Raw genomic sequence first — 19,014 nt, 5'->3', positions numbered from 1 at the left:
TGGGAAAGTGTGGAAGAACTGGTTTGTTTCAATTGGACATTTAAGCTTAATGGTGAAAGACTAGTTAATGTTAACAATGAATCCTAAAAACATCAGAATATTTTATGGGCTTTCTCTGTGTGTGTGTTAGCTTCAGTTTTTAAAATTAGTACCTAATTAAAAGTGATTTAATTTTGTCTGCACGTTTTTCTGCACAAGGTGTGTGTCTTTGCTGCGGGCAGAGGCCTGAGGAGGGCCTCATCCATCCCCCCACCCCCACCCCCCGCAGTGGAGTTACAAATGGCTAAGAGCCATCTTGTGGGATGCTGGAACTTGAATTTTTACCGGGATCAGCCTGGCAGTCCCCTTAACTTAGGCATCCCTCTAGCTCCTAAAAAAGTACCTTTTAATGGAAACAAGTTGGTCAAAACTATCTTACAGAATTTCAAGACCCAATATAACATAGTTTAAAAGAGAACTCAGACACACGTGGAAATGGCAAATACTGTGTATTCGTGTCAGCTGTCATGTGTAGGCTCTCTGCATTTCTGTGAGCTGACCAATCAGCCTTGCTGTTGAGATTCAGGTTTGAAACGGTGGAACAGAGCACCGGGTTATAGCCACTATTCTCCCCCACGCAATCTAGTAATTACTCTATTTCCACGTCATATTTCCGGGTGTATGCCCAGAATCACGCAGAAACTGAAGTTCAGAGCAGCCAGGAGTTGCCCATGTTCTTTTTTGATGTCCCCACAAACCCAAATGCTTAAGTGGGGTGTCACCTGGGGACCGCCTAAGTGGCTGATTCCCACGTGGTAAGAAGCTCACAAACTCGCCCCCACGTGGTGCCAAGGGCCGGGAAAAGAGAGAGCGGGCAGAAGCGAGCGGTATCAGGGCATTTAAAGTGTCTTGACGTCACGCACTGCCAGGAACTCAGCTGAGTTTTCAGCAGGACATTCCGCTAATGTCTCCTCCCTCCCCCCGGGCTTTTTTGTAAGCTAGGCCTCTGCGCTTCCCTTGGTCGCGGAGGGAGGAGCACAAAGCTCTCGGAACAGCCAACTCAGGGAGGTGTGCCCAGAGTTCTCGACCCCGCCTTCTCTCCTAGAGGCGTTTTTCATTGGTTAGGAGGCGGGGCTTCGGAAGTACAGCGCTCGCCCGGAGGCCTCAGGGTGGCCTAGCCAGCTGGCCATTCCTTAATTATGCATGGAGGCGTGTCTTGGCCAGTGGCAGCTGGGTGGGGATTGGCTGGAGGGGCTGTAATTCAGCGGTTTCCGGAGCTGCAGTGTAGACAGGGAGGGGGAACCTGGGGTTCCGACGTCGCGGCGGAGGGAACGAGCCCTAACCGGATCGCTGAGGTACAACCCCGCTCGGTGTCGCCTGACCGCGTCGGCTAGGAGAGGCCAGGCGGCCCTCGGGAGCCCAGCAGCTCGCGCCTGGAGTCAGCGCAGGCCGGCCAGTCGGGCCTCAGCCCCGGAGACAGGTGAAGGGGGGTGCAGGGTGGGGCCACCTCCCCGACGGCACGGGGGGCGGCATGGGGGACCCCACGGTTCGTCAGCTGTGGGGGTGCTTAGAGCTGTGAATGGACACTTACATAGGGCAGGAGGATAGGAGGAGACACAGAGGGTCGCCCCGGCGGCACTGCTGTCCGGATGACAGGAACCAGCCTGGGAAAGGAAGGGACGCTGTAAGTTTCGAGGGGGAGATGCAGAGAGAGAGTGAGGAGTTCTGGGGGTGTAGGACCGTGGGGGACGGACATTCTAGGCTGAGGGTAACAGAACTGACAGAAGCGGCCCTCCTGTGACTGCTCCCGGAGGCTAGGGACGTTCGGGCCATGAGAGCCACTGCCACTCAGGTGGAGATCATTGGGGTGGAGGCGTTAGAAGGAGCCTCCTTCCTGCCCCTGTGCTGGGCCTGGCCGTTCTGTGCCGAGCCACTTTCTTTGCCTTGCTCCCGTTCCTTCTGTAGCCAGCTGTACCCACTTAGGAGGTGGGAACTGTTGTGTCTCTCCCCCTGCCTCCCCGCCCCCCCCCCCCCCCCCCAGCCTCTGGGACTGGCTAGATTTTTTTCTTAAGAATCAGATTTCCTATAGGAAATTGACAAACTTGTATCCTTTCTAAATTCTCTCCCATCTCTTTCTGTGTTAAGCTATGATCTCCCTCACCTTGTTAAGAACACTTTTTTTCCCCCCAATTCAAAATAAATCCCTGGCCAAACCAGCTCTAAAGAGCAACAAACCTCTTTCCTCTTTGACATTGTTCTCTCATAAATACCTGGTAAACTCGACGAGACGATAAATAATTGAGCCATTGCATTTACTGGATCACGGTGTTGCTTAATTGCACAGGCCAGGGTGAGCCAATCAAGAGTGGGAGTTTTCTGTCTCATAGCCAAGCTCTTGGGTAAATGCAGAAGCTAGGGAAACAAAGACAGGCTGGCCTTGGCTGAGTTCTGTGTGTAAACTTTACCTGTTGGGGGTGTGTGTGGCTATAAATTGGTAAGTTGGCAAAATCCAGACTGTTGCTCAAGTCACTTTTTTCATACCTGGTCCACATCCCTGGATTGTATCAATTGATGTGTGTATGGGTACCGTCAGTGGTTATTCAGGTTCCTTATTCAGAGTGTGTGGAGTTTATACCTGCTGTTTACTACAGTGCTAATTTGTGTATGCATTGTGAATGTTGGGCTGTTAGTGTAGGTGAAGCATGGGCGTGAAGCAATAAATCATCCCCACCTTCTTTTTAATGTGGAATTAGACTGTTAGGATTTGAGCCAGCCATTTTTTCTCTTTTTATATTAAATAATGTCTATGTTCCTTGAGGAAACATGTTTGTTTCATTATTGCATGTGCCGGACCAGAACACTAAGCGGGATCTTTTAATTTTTTTTTTTAGTTTTAGACTTTATTTATCTTTGGTCTATGTGTATGAATGTTTTGCCTGCATGCACGTCTGTGCCAGTGTGTGCCCAGTGCCCTAGGTGGCCAGAAGAGGACATCAGAGCTTCTGGAACTAGTTACAGATGGTTGTGACCCACCACGTGGGTCCTGGGAATCCAACCCAGGGCTTTTTGGGAGAACCACTGGGAAGAGAATCTGGAATAATAATAATGAAAATGTTGGAGTGTTTGTTCTTAGTGTTAGCACACTCCCCACAAAGAACCATTAGCAGATTCATGAATCTTTTATTTTCATCTGTAGTTCAACGGGACAAATAACCACTTAGAGATAATCCTCAATCATGAGGCTCTCGAAAGGGGCTGAGAGATAGATAGGTGGCTCACTGAATGCTAACCTCATTTTGTAGATAAGGAAATTGAGGCCAATAGGCCTAGACACTTGCCTTAAGGCATCGTGACTTACAATGGTTTAACGCCTGCCTTTTACATATTTCTTGGTCTATGCTTAAGTATTCAGTTTCAATTTAGAGTGAGGATGTCCCCTGTTGAGAAGTATCAGAGAAAATCTGAATAGTGAAACATTGGCAGCTGAAAGCCAAAGTAACTATTCTGTGTCTCCCCCTCTCCCCCTCTCTCCCCCTCCCCTCTTCTCCCCCTCCCCTCCCCTTCTCTCCCCATCCCCCCCTCTCCCTTTCTCCCTCTCCTGTTAGCATAATTTACTGTCAAACTTCAGCTATTTTTTAATGGAGATGTTTAGGCAAATTTTAGCTAAAGGGCGGCTGTGACCTCAATGACATTTCAGCCAGGGAGCCTTGTGGTCAATGGTCGTTTCTGTTTGCAGAAAGTTCCTTTTTCTTTTGTCTTGACATCCAGACGTGAGAAGGGCGGAGGTAGTGAGCACCGTCCTTGATGCCCAAGCCCAGCAGCCTTTTAGCTGATGTTTTCTAAGAGATGGTGATGGTGTGCAGCTCAGAGAATACTTATCCTCTCTGACGTTGTGAAAAGTGCTAGGGAGAGGGACATCTTGTGCGTAGAATTTGCAGGCTGTTGGAGCAACTTGATAAATGCTTTATTGTCTAAGACAACACGTTGATGTCACAAGGAGAGCGAGGCATTGTTACTTACACCTGTGCCTTCTGTCCCTCCCTGCTCCCTTCTTTCCCTCACAGTTTCCCTCCTTTCACTCTCCTTTCCTGGGGACACAACCTAGGTTGCTAAGCAAGCACTCTACCACGGAATACATTTTATGTCATTCGGATTTTAAAGTTCTAGTCAAATTAAAACAAACAAAAAATTCATCTAAAGAGTGCTTGAAGGATAGCCCCAAATCTTGAAGGACTCCTGGTGCTGTGGACCAGCCTCAGTGAGATGGTGGAGGATGGCATTGGCTTGCTGTCTTTGATGGTGAAAAGAATGTTTGGCTTGCTATGGTGCAGATAGTTGGGATTACCAGATTGTATTTGGTGGCAAATTCTTGGAAATAATTTGTTTAAAGGAGTAACATTTGGAAGAATGAATTTCTACTATGGTTCTCATTTTTTTTTTAAGATTTATTTATTTATTATATGTAAGTACACTGTAGCTGTCTTCAGACACTCCAGAAGAGGGCGCCAGATCTTGTTACGGATGGTCGTGAGCCACCATGTGGTTGCTGGGATTTGAACTCTGGACCTTCGGAAGAGCAGTCGGGTGCTCTTACCCACTGAGCCATCTCACCAGCCAGTTCTCATTTTTTTATGTTATGTTTGGTATCACTTTATTCAGCTAACACACACACACACACACACACATGCACACATGCTAGACGGATGAATGGTGCTGGCGGCACATGCCCTTAATTCTAGCACTTGGAAGGCAGCAGCAGTGGATCTCTAAGAATTAAGGGCCAGCTGGTCTACAAATTGAGTTCCAGGCCAGCTAAGACCCTGGCTTAAGATGAACAGGAACAAAACACTAAGCAGAAGCTGGCTGTGGATGTCTCATGTGTGCAGTTTTAGCATGTGGCTAGCCAAGAACTGAGGCAAAAAAAAAAGGTGAGTTTGAAGCTAGCCTGGGCTACCTAGTGAATTTCAAGTCTGCTTTGAGTAGATAATAAGACCCTGTCTCAAAAACAAAAACCAAAAAAAAAAAAAAAAAAAAAGGCTAGGCAGGTCTGCTGGTACATGCTTGCAGTTCAAGGATTTGTGAGACCCAGGCTGGAGGCCCACTACCAATTTAAGGCCAGGTATTCTGTGTGGCTATGTGGAGACTACATAGCAAAGCCCTGGTTCAAGAAAAAGTATTTCCACAGAGACAGGAGGATTGCTGCAAATTTGATCAAGGAAAGCCTGGAGTTCAGACCAGAACAAAACCACAGCAGCAGAGAGTAGAAGCTGGGCAGGAGCCAAGGAGAATGAGTATTCAAAATCTCACCCAAGTTCTCATGGAACTGTAGGCGTAGTGGGGACCAGAGTGTCACACACTATTGCAGTGTTCACTTAAGGCAGAAGAGTGAGTGGCTCAAGCCCGAGGCTACGCATGGAGGCAGAGAATTCTGGGATTGGATCCTGGATTCACTGCTTCTTGGTCAGAATCTAAGCCTCAGTCCTGCCTGTCCCACCACGGCCGCCCTCCAGCTCCTCCCCTCTTTGTTTGTTTGAGACAGGGTTTCTCTGTGTAGCCCTGGCTGTCCTGGAACACTCTCTGTAGACCAGGCTGGCCTCCAGCTCACAGAGATCTGCCTCCCAAGTGCTGAGACCAAAGGTGTGCACCACCACTGCCTGGCTGAGCCTCAGTTTTCTTACCTAACTTTAAAAAAAAAAAAGACAGACAGACAGTGAGAGAGAGAGACAGACAGACAGACAGAGACAGGTCTGTTGGCATGTTGGCACATGCCTACAACTTGAGGTATACAGGGAGACCCTCTGTCATGCAAGTGAAATGTTTAGAGCATGCAGGTCCACAGCAAGAGCCCTGTATATCTTAAGTTCTTAGGAAAAGGTCCAAGGATAGAGAGGTTCATTCTAGACAGGGGTGAGAGGTTACAGGAGGGCTAGTTTCCGGGAACACCAGAGCACTTACAGGAGGGTTAGGAATTCTTGCAGAGCTTGTACCGTTCTTTCAAGGTGGTGGGGGTGTGGATGTGCTGAGCTTAAAACAGCATAGTGGGTTTAGGGGCTAAAAGTGGAAGCTCTTAATTGAGGAGAAGGAAACAGGAAGGCCACAGAGCCACATCTTTTATGCCTTCTCTTCTGATCATAAGTCACTAGAACTGTACTTCAAAAAGATTGAATTCTTTTCATGATAGTTATATGCTGTTAAAAAGCTTAACCTGTTTTCCTGTTAATAGTTCAATGTGTGTTTTCCCAGACACTCTTTAACTTACCAGTTCATTTTGGATCTATTTATTGAAAATCTTTTTAACAGCTCAACAAAATAATATGGAAGCCAAATCTACCCCCATAAGAAAGTGATGTTTAGACCTTGGCTTTCCATCTTGCCAGCTCTGTCTGTGGTAATAAATGACTTTACGAGCCACTGAACAATTGACCTGACCTTTGACCTTTTAAATGCGTCAGTCAAACTCACATTTTGAGCTCTCCTAAGGTAACTATTGCTTGGGTGATGTGCTTGAGGGTTTTGTGGTATATGGACAGACGCAATGAATGGCATTTTAAAGCAGCGCTATGAGGCCAGACACCTTGGGTTTGAATTTTCACATACAACACCTCTTTGTCCTTAAGGCTGGTTGCTTTAAAATCTCTGAGTTTCAATTTCTTTGTCCACACACCACCTGCTGGGCCCACTCACAGGGTAGTTGTGAAGACCGAGTGAGATCATTTGTTACATCATAAGAAATTTTGCATGGTGCCTAGCACGTAGCTAACATTCAAATGATATTAACACTGAAATCTGCAAAATCTCTCTCTGGCTACCAAGTTGGGCAAGTTATGATTCATGGCACCATTAGTGACCTGAAGGAAAGAGAGTAATTAGGAGATTTTGACCTACAGGGGAAGCTAAGTGACTAGGGACTGGGGATTTACACAGTGACAGAGGAGATAGAGGCTTCGACATAGAGATATAGACATGGCAAACTGTACATTCCTGCTACATAGAGGCTCTCATGATAAGCCTCTTTGCAGCTTCAAAGACCTATGATCCACTCCATGTATTTTAATAGTCAACACACTGAAAGTTGATCACTACTCAGTAATAGTCCCTTGGAGTTTTTCATGCTCTTAAGAAGTACAGACAGCTACAGGCTAGGAACATGGCTGAGTTGGTAGAGTGCTTCTCTAGTGTGTATGAAGCCATGGCTTCCATCACTAGGACTATATAAACCCAGATTTACTTTCACACTCCTGTAAAACCCCAGCTCTTGTTGGGTGGAGACAGAAGATCAGAAGTTTGAGGTCACCATGGACTACACTGGGAGTATGAGGCCAGTCTGGGCTATGTGAGACACTGTCTTGAGACATGGGTGGTGGTGGTGGGTGTTGCTGGTGGCATGGCTCAGTGGGTAAAGGTGCTTGCCTCCACGCCTGACCACCTGAGTTTGATTTTCTTTTTCTTTTTTTTTCTTCTTTCTTTCTTTTTTTTTATTTTTTTTATTTTTTTGAGACAGGGTTTCTCTGTATAGGCCTGGCTGTCCTGGAACTCACTTTGGAGACCAGGCTGGCCTCAAATTCAGAAATCGCCTGCCTCTGCCTCCCAAATGCTGGGATTAAAGGCATGCGCCACCACACCTGGCTAGGAGTTTGATTTCTGGAACCCGTGTGATGGAAGGTGAGAATTGTTTTCCACAAATTGTCCTCTGATGTCCACACCTGCAACATGGTTTATGTGTGCGTACATATGCACAACTAGAGTAATAGATTAATGTAAAATGATTTTATTTATTTATTTTAAAGAATATATATGTGTATGTATGTGTGTGTATATATGTGTGTGTGTGAGTACACTCTACACTCTAGCTGTCTTCAGACATACCAGAAGAAGGCATTGGATTCCATTACAGATGGTTGTAAGCCACCATGTCATTGATGAGAATTGAACTCAGGACCTTTGGAAGGGAAGTTGGTGCTCTTAATCACTGAGCCATCTCTCCAGCCCCTAAAACGATTTTTTAAAAGGGAAGTAGAGAGAATGATTGGTGGTGTGTGCTCATAAGCCCTAGCGATGCTGAAGCGGAGGCAGGAAGACTAGGGGTTTGAGAGCAGCCTGGAACTCGCTCAGATTCTGTGTCGGATTTTTGAAAAAGGGCCAGAGATATATAGAACATATTCTTTTTTTTTTTTTTTTTTTTTTTTTTTTGGTTTTTCGAGACAGGGTTTCTCTGTATAGCCCTGGCTGTCCTGGAACTCACTTTGTAGACCAGGCTGGCCTCGAACTCAGAAATCCGCCTGCCTCTGCCTCCCGAGTGCTGGGNTTAAAGGCGTGCGCCACCACGCCCGGCTCTAGAACATATTCTTAATGTGAACAGAGCTTTGGGTTCAGTCTCCAGAACCACACATAATTTTATACACACACACACACACACTTTATATATATATATATATATGTGTGTGTGTGTGTGTATACATATATATATACACATACACACACACATACACATTCATATATACACACACATCTATATAATGTGTGTGTATGTGTATATGTATATGTATATATGTATGAATGAGAGACAGAGACAGAGTCTCAGAATGCAGCTCTGGTAGCAGGCCTGGAACTCACTCTATAAACCAAGTTGGCATGAAACTCACAGAACAGAGATCTGCCTGCTTCTGCCTCCCTGGTATTTGTATTAAAGGTGTGTGCTACCACACACTGGTCCATAGCAAAAAGATAGGGACAGATACACTTGGACAGTTGAAGGGTAGAGGTGTGGTTAGGGTTGAATCTTTCTTAGGAAGAAGGAGAAGGGAGAGGGGAAGGAGAGATCCAGAAGGCTTGGACGTTGGATGACACCCATGAATGACCCACATGATGCTGGAAGTTGCTTTGCTGTGTCTTATGCACCTGATAGCGTCTCTCTTCAAATCTGTGTTTGTGTGTGTGTGTGTGTATATACAAGCATGTGTGAGGGTGTGTATGGACGTGCAGATGTTCACAGTTACCCTTCACTGGATGTGTACAGCTTTATCTTCCTGTTCCTGTAACTTTTCTTTGTATGCTAACAAGTGAATAGCCTCAAGGATAACAACCTAGCTCCCATGAGTCAAACTTACTATTCACCTCTTTAAGTTTGGGTTGGAGAAGACAGGAATGGACCTGCAACCAGTCCAACCCAGTGGGCCCATGTGGAACAGAAGGAAGCCAGCAGAGCTAGAAAGAGAAAGTGAAACTTGTAACTAATGGCTTCCGTGTTGTGGAGGAGGTGCGCAGTTTATTAGGGGGGAATGTTTGGGTAGTTTTTGTAGATGCCATTTCTGAAAACTGCTTGGGATTAGGAAAGAAAAAACCCTGCCTGTCTGTGTAGCCATCTGCTTTCCCGACGGCTGATTGATTTTATTAGTTTGCGGTGTCCCGACCTCTTGTTCTCGGTATGAGAGTCTGTGCTTTGAGTCTGGACTCTGCACCTGCTTAGGTGAAAGCTTACTAGCAAGTTTCCCCACATCGTATCTAATGCTAAATTTGTTTTGCTTTTAGAGAGCTCGTTTTTTTTTTTTTTCCTTTCCTGGCAGAATATAAATGCATTAGACTGTTCTTTGTCTCCCCCTCCCACCCGCACAAAAATCCTAAAAACCTCAAAACCCAAATGCAAGCTGTGTAATTACCTTTCCCGTAAGCCAAACAATGTGAGTTATCATTAAAATAGTTAGCCTTTGAAGTTTTTCCTACTTGTGGTTTGGACACAATAAATATTTAATGTAAAGCTGACTTCCCTTGGCAAATCAGTGTTGTGGTCTTTTTTCTGTCAAAATGTTTAGGAAAAACAAACTTAACATTAATCAAAGTAAACTCATGTATAAGAGGGGGTGAGATAATTAAAGAGCTCTGAAGCCGGTGTATATGTAAATATATGTGTGTGCATATAAATGTGTGTGTGTTTTAACAGGTTTCACTGTCTAGCCCAAAGATCTCTCAGCATTCCCCTGCCTCAGTCTCTTTAATACTCATTCCTAATTACATGTGAGAAAAATCCAGCATGACTTCGTTCATCAGGGCAGGCTCTGCCTGGAACAGGGAGTGTTCTGGGCGTGGGATGCTTTCAAGCCCCAATGACTGTATTGAAGATTCTCAGGGTCATGGAGTCATCAGGAAAGTCCGTGTCTATAGTGGGGTCACTGCACATGAGAGCAGGCGGGAGGAACTGGGAATGCTGTACCCTGCTCAGTTTAACCAAAGCTGTTCTGGGAGCTAAATGTGGTGGGCTACACTGTAGTCCTTGTACTTGGGCAGAAACAGGAGCACCTTGGTGAATCTGAGGGCACTTGGGCTGCATAACCAGTTCCAGACCAGCCAGGGCCTCCGTGGGGAGCATCTCAAAATGCCAAGTGCGAGCAAATAAATAAGAAGTAGATAAATAAATATGTGTAATTTCCTCTATATTTTTAAAAAGCTGCAGAAATATCTGGGTGCCCTGGATGACAAGTGTTCTGTGGGGTCTGGGGTCAGCATGGGGGGACAGTGCATGCCTAAGCTGTGCAGAGCCCTGGAAGGATGACAGAGGAGCTGGGGTGTGGGATGTGAGCAGACACTGACTCAAACATGAGAAGAGAAGAGAAGGTGGCTTTGTCCAAGGGCGAAAAGTGGTGATGTTTGTTGCAATTTGTAACATGTAACATTTGAACTTAGAAAACGATAAAAAACAAAAAACTGTAAAAAAATTGAGCTTGGCAGTAAAAATTAAAAAAAATTATACTGCCCCTATTCGGTAGTTTCCTGTTATTAATGAATGTAAGTAACTCTTCAGTGTTATCGGATGTGATTTTTTTTTTTTTTTTGTATGATGGAGACTAAAACAGTCAGCGTTTAAGTTTGTGCATCTTAAAAGCAATGTTTTCTACATGACTAATGTCTATTACAAAGGCACGTGGCAGATATTCCATGAACGGTACAAGGTAGAGGGCACCTTAATGTAGCCGAGGATGGCCCCAGAGTGCACACCTACCTGTCCTGTGGCGCTATCACCTGGCAGTGTTTTAAATGGCATTAAAGATTCCAGCTGCCGGGCGTGGTGGCGCACGCCTTTAATCCCAGCACTCAGGAGGCAGAGGCAGGTGGATTTCTGAGTTCGAGGCCAGCCTGGTCTACAAAGTGAATGCCAGGACAGCCAGGGCTACACAGAGAAACCCTGTCTCAAAAAAAAAAAAAAAGATNCCAGGTTACTTTGAAAGAGTGTGGAATCTGCTATTTGCTATTTAGCATATCTGGGTGAAGCCAATATCTGGGTGAAGCCAGCTCTCGCTGGAGTAACCAAAGCAATATACTGCAACAGGCATATGCAAGCTGTTCTGAGACTCCAACAGCTCTTTCCCTCCCTCCCTTCCTTTCCTTTCTTTCCTTTCTTTCCTTTCCTTTCCTTTCCTTTATTTCCTTTCCTTTCCTTTCCTTTCCTTTCCTTTCCTTTCCTTTCCTTTCCTTTCCTTTCCTTTCCTTTCCTTTCCTTTCCTTTCCCTTCCCTTCCTTCCTTCCTTCCCTGCCTCTCATGCATGTTAGACTCAGTTACTGTGTAGTAGCCACGGTTAGCCCTGAACACCGAATCCTTCTGCCTTCACCTCTCAAGTGCTGGGAGAATACGCCTGAGGCATCGTACCCAGCTTTAACACTTTTCTATTGGACCAGAAATTAGATTACTAAAATTTTCTCTCTCTCTCTCTCTCTATATATATATATATAAATGCAGCCAGGCAGTGGTGGCGCATGCCTTTAATCCCAGCACTTGGGAGGCAGTGGCAGGCAGATTTCTGAGTTTGAGGCCAGCCTGGTCTACTGAGTTCCAGAACAGCCAGGGCCACACAGAGAAACCCTGTCTTGAAAAATCCAATCAATCAACCAACCATACAAAAGGCACATTTATTGTTATGGCTCTATGTGTACATGATGTGCCTGTGTAGGCATGTGTGTGGAGATCAGAGAGCAATTTTCTGCTGTCAGATCTCTGATTCCACTTTTATATGGGTTCTGGGGATGGAACTCGGGTCGCCAGGCTTGTACGGCTGGCACCTTTCCCTCAACCCCTCTGAGCCCTCTCTGCAGCCCTACATTTGAGAAACTTTCAGCGGTGCTGCTTTTTCCACTGATTTCTCCCCCTTCAGATAATGTGGTTACCTTTCATGGGCTATTACTGCTACCTATGTTAATGTGCTGTGCACAGTTAATTGCTTAAATGAACTTTGAGACAGCGTCTTCTCGTGCAATTTATGAGGCTGGCCTGGGATTTAGGGGCCTTCCATTGGGGCCTCTTGGCTAGCTTATACTTATAACTTCTATTGATAGGTGGTATCTAATAGGTATTTTCTGGTGTTTTGAGTCAAGGTCTTATATTTCCAAGTACCCTTGAACTTACATATCCTAAGCTGGCTTCAATTTTGTGGTAATCCTCCTGCCTCAGCCTCCATTGTGCTGGGATTACAAGTACATGCTACCATGACAAATTTTTAGGCATCTCTAATAAATATGGTCTCTGTAAACCAAGCTTTGTTAGGGTCCTTAAATTTTGATAGCAAGACCAGTCCTAAAAACAGTGCATTTTGAGAACTGTTAAAAACTATTAAAACAGCTGGGCATGGTGTCGCACACCTTTAATCCTAGCACTTGGGAGGCAGAGGCAGGCAGATTTCTGAGTTCGAAGCCAGCCTGGTCTACAAAGTGAGTTCCAGGACAGCCAGGGCCATACAGAGAAACCCTGTCTCAGAAAACCAAAAACAACAAAGGTTTTGGTATAAATATTCTTGTGTTGTTTTGAGGAGCTAGGGTTGGGGAGGGAGATGACATCTATGGCTCTGATTAAGTGGTCTCGGTACATTGTAACCACTGTGCCAGGTATCATGGTACAGATGGGTCCTCAGTTTGAGAAACAGTTTTACAAGGGCCATAAATTCTTCAGATGAATGAAGTCCTGTCCAGAAGTTTGGAAGTTATTGTCTTAAAGATAAACTGCTTTGGAGATTCCCTTTTATCTTGGTTTACCCTGGTATTTATGTCTCTAAGGATGAATCTTAGATTGAGTCTGATGGACAAAAGAGCCAAATCTCACCAGATTCTGGTAGCTTCTGAGTGCTTGGTTGATTTCTTTTCTTGTTTTGTTTTTCTAAGAAAGGGTCTGGATAGCCCTAGCTGTCCTGGAACTCAACTTTATAGACCAGGCTATCCTCAAACTCAGAGATCTGTCTGCCTCTGCCTCCTGAGTGCTTGAATTAAGGCTTTCTACACCACACGCACCTATAATTTTAAAAGATAATTCTGATGTGAATTACAGTTTAATTTGGAAAGAAATGTTGACTTAAGTCAGATATAAAAGGAAGGAAGTTTTCTTCTAGCTGTAGTGACTGCCCTTGGATGTTATCTGCCTTGCACTCACTTCCCTTTATCAGCTGTAGTCACTTCTCTCTTCTGTCCCTCTCTATAAAATGGGAAAGACTTTTCCTGGGAGCCTGCTGATGTTATCACCAGTACCCTCAGGGTCCCTCTGGTTGAGAGATTGACTAGAGAGATTCCTTGTGAATTCTTGCTTCAGGCTCAGGTTACAGCTCTCCCTGAAACCTGGATAGGGTTGTTGTTGTTGTTTCCCTCCTCCTCCTCCTCTTTTTTTTTTTTTTAAGCAGAGTTTCTCTGTGCAGCCATGGCTGTTCTGGAACTCACTCTGTAGAACAGACTAGCTTTGAACTCAGATCTACCTGCCTCTGCCTCTGCTGGGATTAATGGCTTGTTCCACCTCTGCCCAGCTTGCTCCTTTCTTTAAAAAAAAAATTAAAATTAACTTTATTTAGTGTATATGTATCCCCACATGGAGGTCAGAGGACAAGCTTCAGTAGTCAGATCTTGCTTTCTATCATGTGGGCCCTGGGGATTGAATTTTGGTCTTCAGGTTTGGCAGCAGCTCCTGCTGAGCCATTTTCTGACCCTAATATTACATTGTTGTTGCCTTCTGTGTGGGAGCTAGTCATGAGAGCAGTCGTTCTTATTTATTCTTCTCAGTATGTTATTAATTTTGTGAAGACTTCATAGAAAAGCTTGTGTAGTTAAACTTTCTGGGGTCAGACTGTTTGTTTTGTTTTGTTTTTGCTTCTTTTGTTTGAGACAGGGTCTTTATCCCAGGCTGGCCTCATTGTATAGCTGAACATGACCTTGATTTTTGTTTCGGTTTTTTGTTTTTTTGTTTTTCAAGACAAACCCTTGCTAGGTTGCAATTGACTTGTAGACCAGGCTGGCCTTGAACTCACATAGCTGTCTCTGCCTCCTGAATGCTGGGATTATAGCATATGCTACCATAGCTGGTTTATGTGGTGCCAGGAATGCTGGGTAAACACTCTACCAACTGAGCTACATCTCCAGCTCCAGGCTTGTCTTTTTTAAAGCTTTCCATAAAGTTAAATTCATTTCAAACACACACACACACACACACACACACACACACACACGTTTGTTTGAGTCATTGTATAAAGCTCTGTGTGGGCCTGTTACTTGATATATAGTTTTCATTGGCCTTAGACTTATGGCAATCCTCCTGTCTCTGCTTCCAGAGTGCTGGGAATCAGGTAGGTTGACAAAGTAGAAAATACCTCTTACTTTCTCTCTCCAGTTTCTCCATTGCTAACATCTTGCATTAGTGTGATACGTATTCCGCAGTTGATAATAGCAGCTGTATGTTGTTATTAATTAAAGAACACATAGTTTCTATCACACTTTACTGTTCCATATTCTTTGCTGTTTGATAGTGTTGGAGATATGTTGTCTGTTGTAGCTCAGGGCTTAAGTAAACTTGGAATCTGCCCATCTCAGATTCTGGAGTCCTGGCATTCCAGGTGTGTCCCTCTGTGCTTGGGCCATTTTGTGGATTTCCACAAACATGCTGTGTATCCACCAATACAGTACCACTTGAAGTATTCTCTGCCTCCATAGCCCGGTGCTCTACCCACCCACCCCTTCTGCAGCCCCTTCCAGTTGCTCATCCCCTTTTCTATCTCCATAGTCCTATTTTCCAGAATATTCATCTGACACCATGTAAGCAGTAGCCTTCTAGACAGCAGTGGCCCAGTGGCCTCTCTGGTTTGCCTTCTTTCACAGAGCAGTATGAATTCAGCTTCCTCCTTGCCTTTGGTAGCTTTGCTGAGGAACACTGCCTTGTATGACCCTTCCCTTAGTGCATGTTCCCTTCATCGGAAGGGCATCTTGGCTTTGTCGTTTGGGCTGATACATAGGAATAAAGCTACCCATTACTGTTTGGGTTTGCACTCTTCTAATGCATCTTCTAATGTGCTGCTTTTCATTTTCTTTTCTTTTCTTTTTCTTTCTTTCTTTCTTTCTTTTTTTTTTTTTTTGGTTTTCGAGACAGGGTTTCTCTGTGTAGCCCTGGCTGTCCTGGAACTCACTCTGTAGACCAGGCTGGCCTCGAACTCAGAAATCNGCCTGCCTCTGCCTCCCGAGTGCTGGGATTAAAGGTGCCTGGCTTTCATATGCTTTTCATATGCCATCTGTGTACTCTCTTTGGTGTGATATTGGATCAGACTTTCTCCCAATTTTGTTCCATCTTGCCGTACAATGGAGATTGAATTTAGGGTTCCACAGCTGGGAGTAGTGGCATGTTCCTTTAATCTCAGTGCTCAGGAGACAGAGGCGGGCAAAACTCTGTTGAGTTTGAGGCCAGACTGATCTACAGAGGGAGTTCCAGGACAGTCAGGGCTACACAGAGAAGCCCTGCCTCAAAACAAACAAGCAAGAGTTTAGGGTCCTACTTACTGGCACGTGTTCTTTAACACTGAGCTACACCTCAATCCTTATTTTAAAAAATTTGTTTTGAGACCAGGGTCCCATAACCTTGATCAGGACAGTCTTGAAGTTGTGTTGTAGCCCACGCAGGACCTGACCTTGCGAAGCCCCTGTCTTGTTTTTCCCGGTAGCTGGACTTACAGGCCTGCTCTGCCGGGCCCAGCTCTCACCCAGATTTACACTGAGATTTTCTTTAAATTGTTGAGAGTTTTAGAAGTTTCTCAGTCTGTATTGGATATACAAGTGTACATGTACATTTGGGGGAGGACACCAGGGCCATAACACACAAGGCAAGCACCAACACCGATTGTAGTCAGAGTTCTCTTTGGACGTATTTAATGTTTTTTTTTTTTTTTTTTTCCCATGGAACGAAATGTCTTAATACTTGTTAGACTGGGCTATGCCTCTAGCTGCCCTCCTTAGAGCTTTTTAGGTGGTGTATAGTTTTATGTTTTTCTTGTTGGAGAATTCAGTGTCACGCACACACTAATGCTGTGAGCTTGAAGTCCGAGACAAGGAAGTGAAGTACTTGTATCTCCCCAGCCCAAGTGGATAATTATGATCTTAACCTTTAGCTCCGCTGCCTTTAGATAAGGCGGGGCCTAGGGCTGCAGCCCCAACCACATACCAAGGTGCTGACACGTCTGTTCTGACTGCTGTCTCCGCTCTTAGACCTGTCCCTTGGATTATTTCCGACTCCTCCTTTGGAGCTGAGCCTTGCTGACTTGGATCCTGCCCAGCTTCTACTCTCTGTTGCTGCTGTTTTGTCCTGGTTTGGTTCCTTAACATAGAGTTCTCTATGTAGCCCTGGCTGGCCTGGAACTCAATATGTAGACCAGGCTGGCCTCAAATTTGCAGCAATCCTCCTGCCTCTGTGGAAGTGGTTTTTTTCTTGAAACAGGATTTTGCTATATATCCTCCAACAAGCTACGTACAAAAAAAAAAAATGTTCTTAAGTTAGTGCTAGGTATGTAACCTTGGGCAAGCATTGACATTAAGGCACACCCCCAACCTGAAAAATAATTGTTTGAGAAGAATCACCATTTCTAGAATTATTCTTCTTGGTTTTTAATTTAATTTTAATTTTTAAAACTTAAAATGTGTGCAGATGCATGATGTATGTGTTGTGGGGGATGCAGGTGCTTGGTGTTTGTGTAGAGGTCAGAGATCAATTTTGTGGAGTTATTTTTTCTTCTATCTTTATGTGAGTCCCAGGTTAAATTCAGGTCACCAGGCTTATACAACATGCCCTTACCTACTGGGCCATCTTATTGGCCTTCTTGGGGCCCATTTTAATCTCTGTCTTTTGAGGGGTGTAAATTAAAGGAAAAAAGTAAAACATAGCCTTCCAGGGGGCTCTGGGCTTTATTTAAATTAAAATTTTAAAAATGATTTTTATTTTATCTGTACGGGTATTTTGCCTGCATATATACCTGCAGTTCACAGAGGCCAGAAAAGGGACATCGGAGTCCCTGGAACTGGAGTTAGAGATGGTTGGGAGCACCTGTGTGGGTGCTTGGAATCAAACCCAGGTTCTCTGTAAGAGCAGCCAGTACTCTTAGCCAATGAGCCATCCCTCCAGCCCTTTTTCTTGAGTCTTACAGACCTTTCCTTATGCCCTTCCTGGTCATCCTTCCTCTGAACTCAAAGGTTGAAGAGCCTTTGTCCTCTCTGGGTGGGATTCTCTTCTCTTCACTTTCTGCATTCTCTATGTAGGTTATTTCAGCCACGGCTTTGATGTGTGTGTGTATGTTACATGGCTGGGGAGTAAACCCAGGGCTTTGTGCATGGAAGGCAAGCAAGCACCCTACCCACTGAGCTAGGTCCCCAGCTCACTTAGCCATTACTTTGGTCATAACTCTGATAATGACCCCCAGGTGTTCCTCCCCAGCCCTGTGGGCTTCTAGCACCCACCTTGTGCTGCTTTCCGACATTCCCATGGGTACCTTGTGTGTACTTGCCTCTTGGTCCTACTGTTGAAAACTTAACCCCATAGCCACCTCTCCGAAAGTCTGTGCTTCTCTCTTCATTCAACATTGAAATAAATGATAGTTCTTGGTCTGCTGTCTTAGTCACTGCTCTATTGCTGTGATAAAACACCGTGACCAAGGGAACTTGAAAACATTTAGTTTGGAGTTTATGGTTTCAGAGAGTTAGAGACCATAATGGCAGGGAACCTGGCAGCAGACAGGCAGACATGGAACTGAAGTAACTGATAGCTCACGTCTTGAGATGTAATCACAAGGCAGAGAGAGAGACAGAAACAGAGACAGAGACAGAGTCAGACAGACACCGACACATGGGGCAGGGAGACTGAGACACAGATACAGAGAGAATGGGAGACACACTGGGAATCCTGCAACCTCCAGGCCTGCACCCTATGATCTACTTCTTCCAATGAGGCCATACTTCCTAATCCTTTCCAGACAGTTCCACCAACTGGGGACCAAGTATTTAAACACATGAGTCTGTGAGGGCCACTCCTATTCAAATCATCATACTGTGCAAGCCAGAGTCCCCCAGCCAACCTTGACTCCTTCCCTCCCTCATCCTCCTGCTTCTGCTCAGATCGGCAGCGAGTCTTGATCTCACATCTCGAGTTTCCTCAACTCCCCTTGACTGTCACATCCCTTCTGTGGTGGTGATGCTAAAATTGCTCCTGTACAAGACTCGAAATGCTGGATAAATGGAACTCTCCAGTAAAAAGAGAAAACTTAAGATGCAAAAGCAAATAGTCTCATCAAAAGAAAGAACAGACACAGGCCTGGAGTGTTTCATCCCATACCACTTCTAAGTATTGATCCCCAGTCACAGCCCTAAAATGCCTCAGGCTTTTGAGTGCTGGATTATAGGCATAGACCATCATGCTAGGCTTCAGGAGTTCTCACTCCCATCCCTTCACATCTTGACCTGGCTTCACTGTGCAACCCATAGTCCAGGCTGGCCTTGAACTCACCATTCTCCTACTCTAGCCTCCCAAGTGCTGGGCTTATAGGCTTGTGTTACCACACCCAGCTTATAGGATCATCAACTGTTCTCCTGCTATCCGCTGAGGCTTCTGACCCTGCCATCTACTGTACCTTCCACCTCCAGCTTTGGGCTGTTTGAGGTTGTAGGCCATACTGCCCATCCAACAGCACTTCGGTGCTATTTTCTTACCTGTGCTAGCTCAGGTACCATGCTGCACTCTCTGGGTTCTAGAGTTCTATGAGCTCTTCCCCC

General features: G+C 45.2%; 1 protein-coding gene across 4 annotated transcripts in view; it reads left to right on the top strand.

Moving 5' to 3' along the window:
• The first annotated feature begins 1,174 nt into the window (after positions 1–1,174).
• Stat3 (signal transducer and activator of transcription 3) overlaps positions 1,175–19,014 on the top strand; it is a 53,513-nt gene continuing 35,673 nt past the window's right edge. For 3 of the 4 annotated variants that reach the window (XM_021178400.1, XM_021178401.1, XM_021178399.1), the window contains exon 1: positions 1,175–1,459. The gene's annotated coding sequence lies outside the window, so the exon portion shown is untranslated. The remainder of the gene's footprint in view (positions 1,460–19,014) is intronic. The other variant, XM_021178402.2, reaches the window with a different exon arrangement.

The sequence above is a fragment of the Mus caroli genome, chromosome 11, assembly GCF_900094665.2.
Source record: "Mus caroli chromosome 11, CAROLI_EIJ_v1.1, whole genome shotgun sequence".
NCBI lineage: Eukaryota > Metazoa > Chordata > Mammalia > Rodentia > Muridae > Mus > Mus caroli.
Note: the sequence above shows the minus strand (reverse complement) of the source record. Positions and strands in the feature narration are given on the sequence as shown.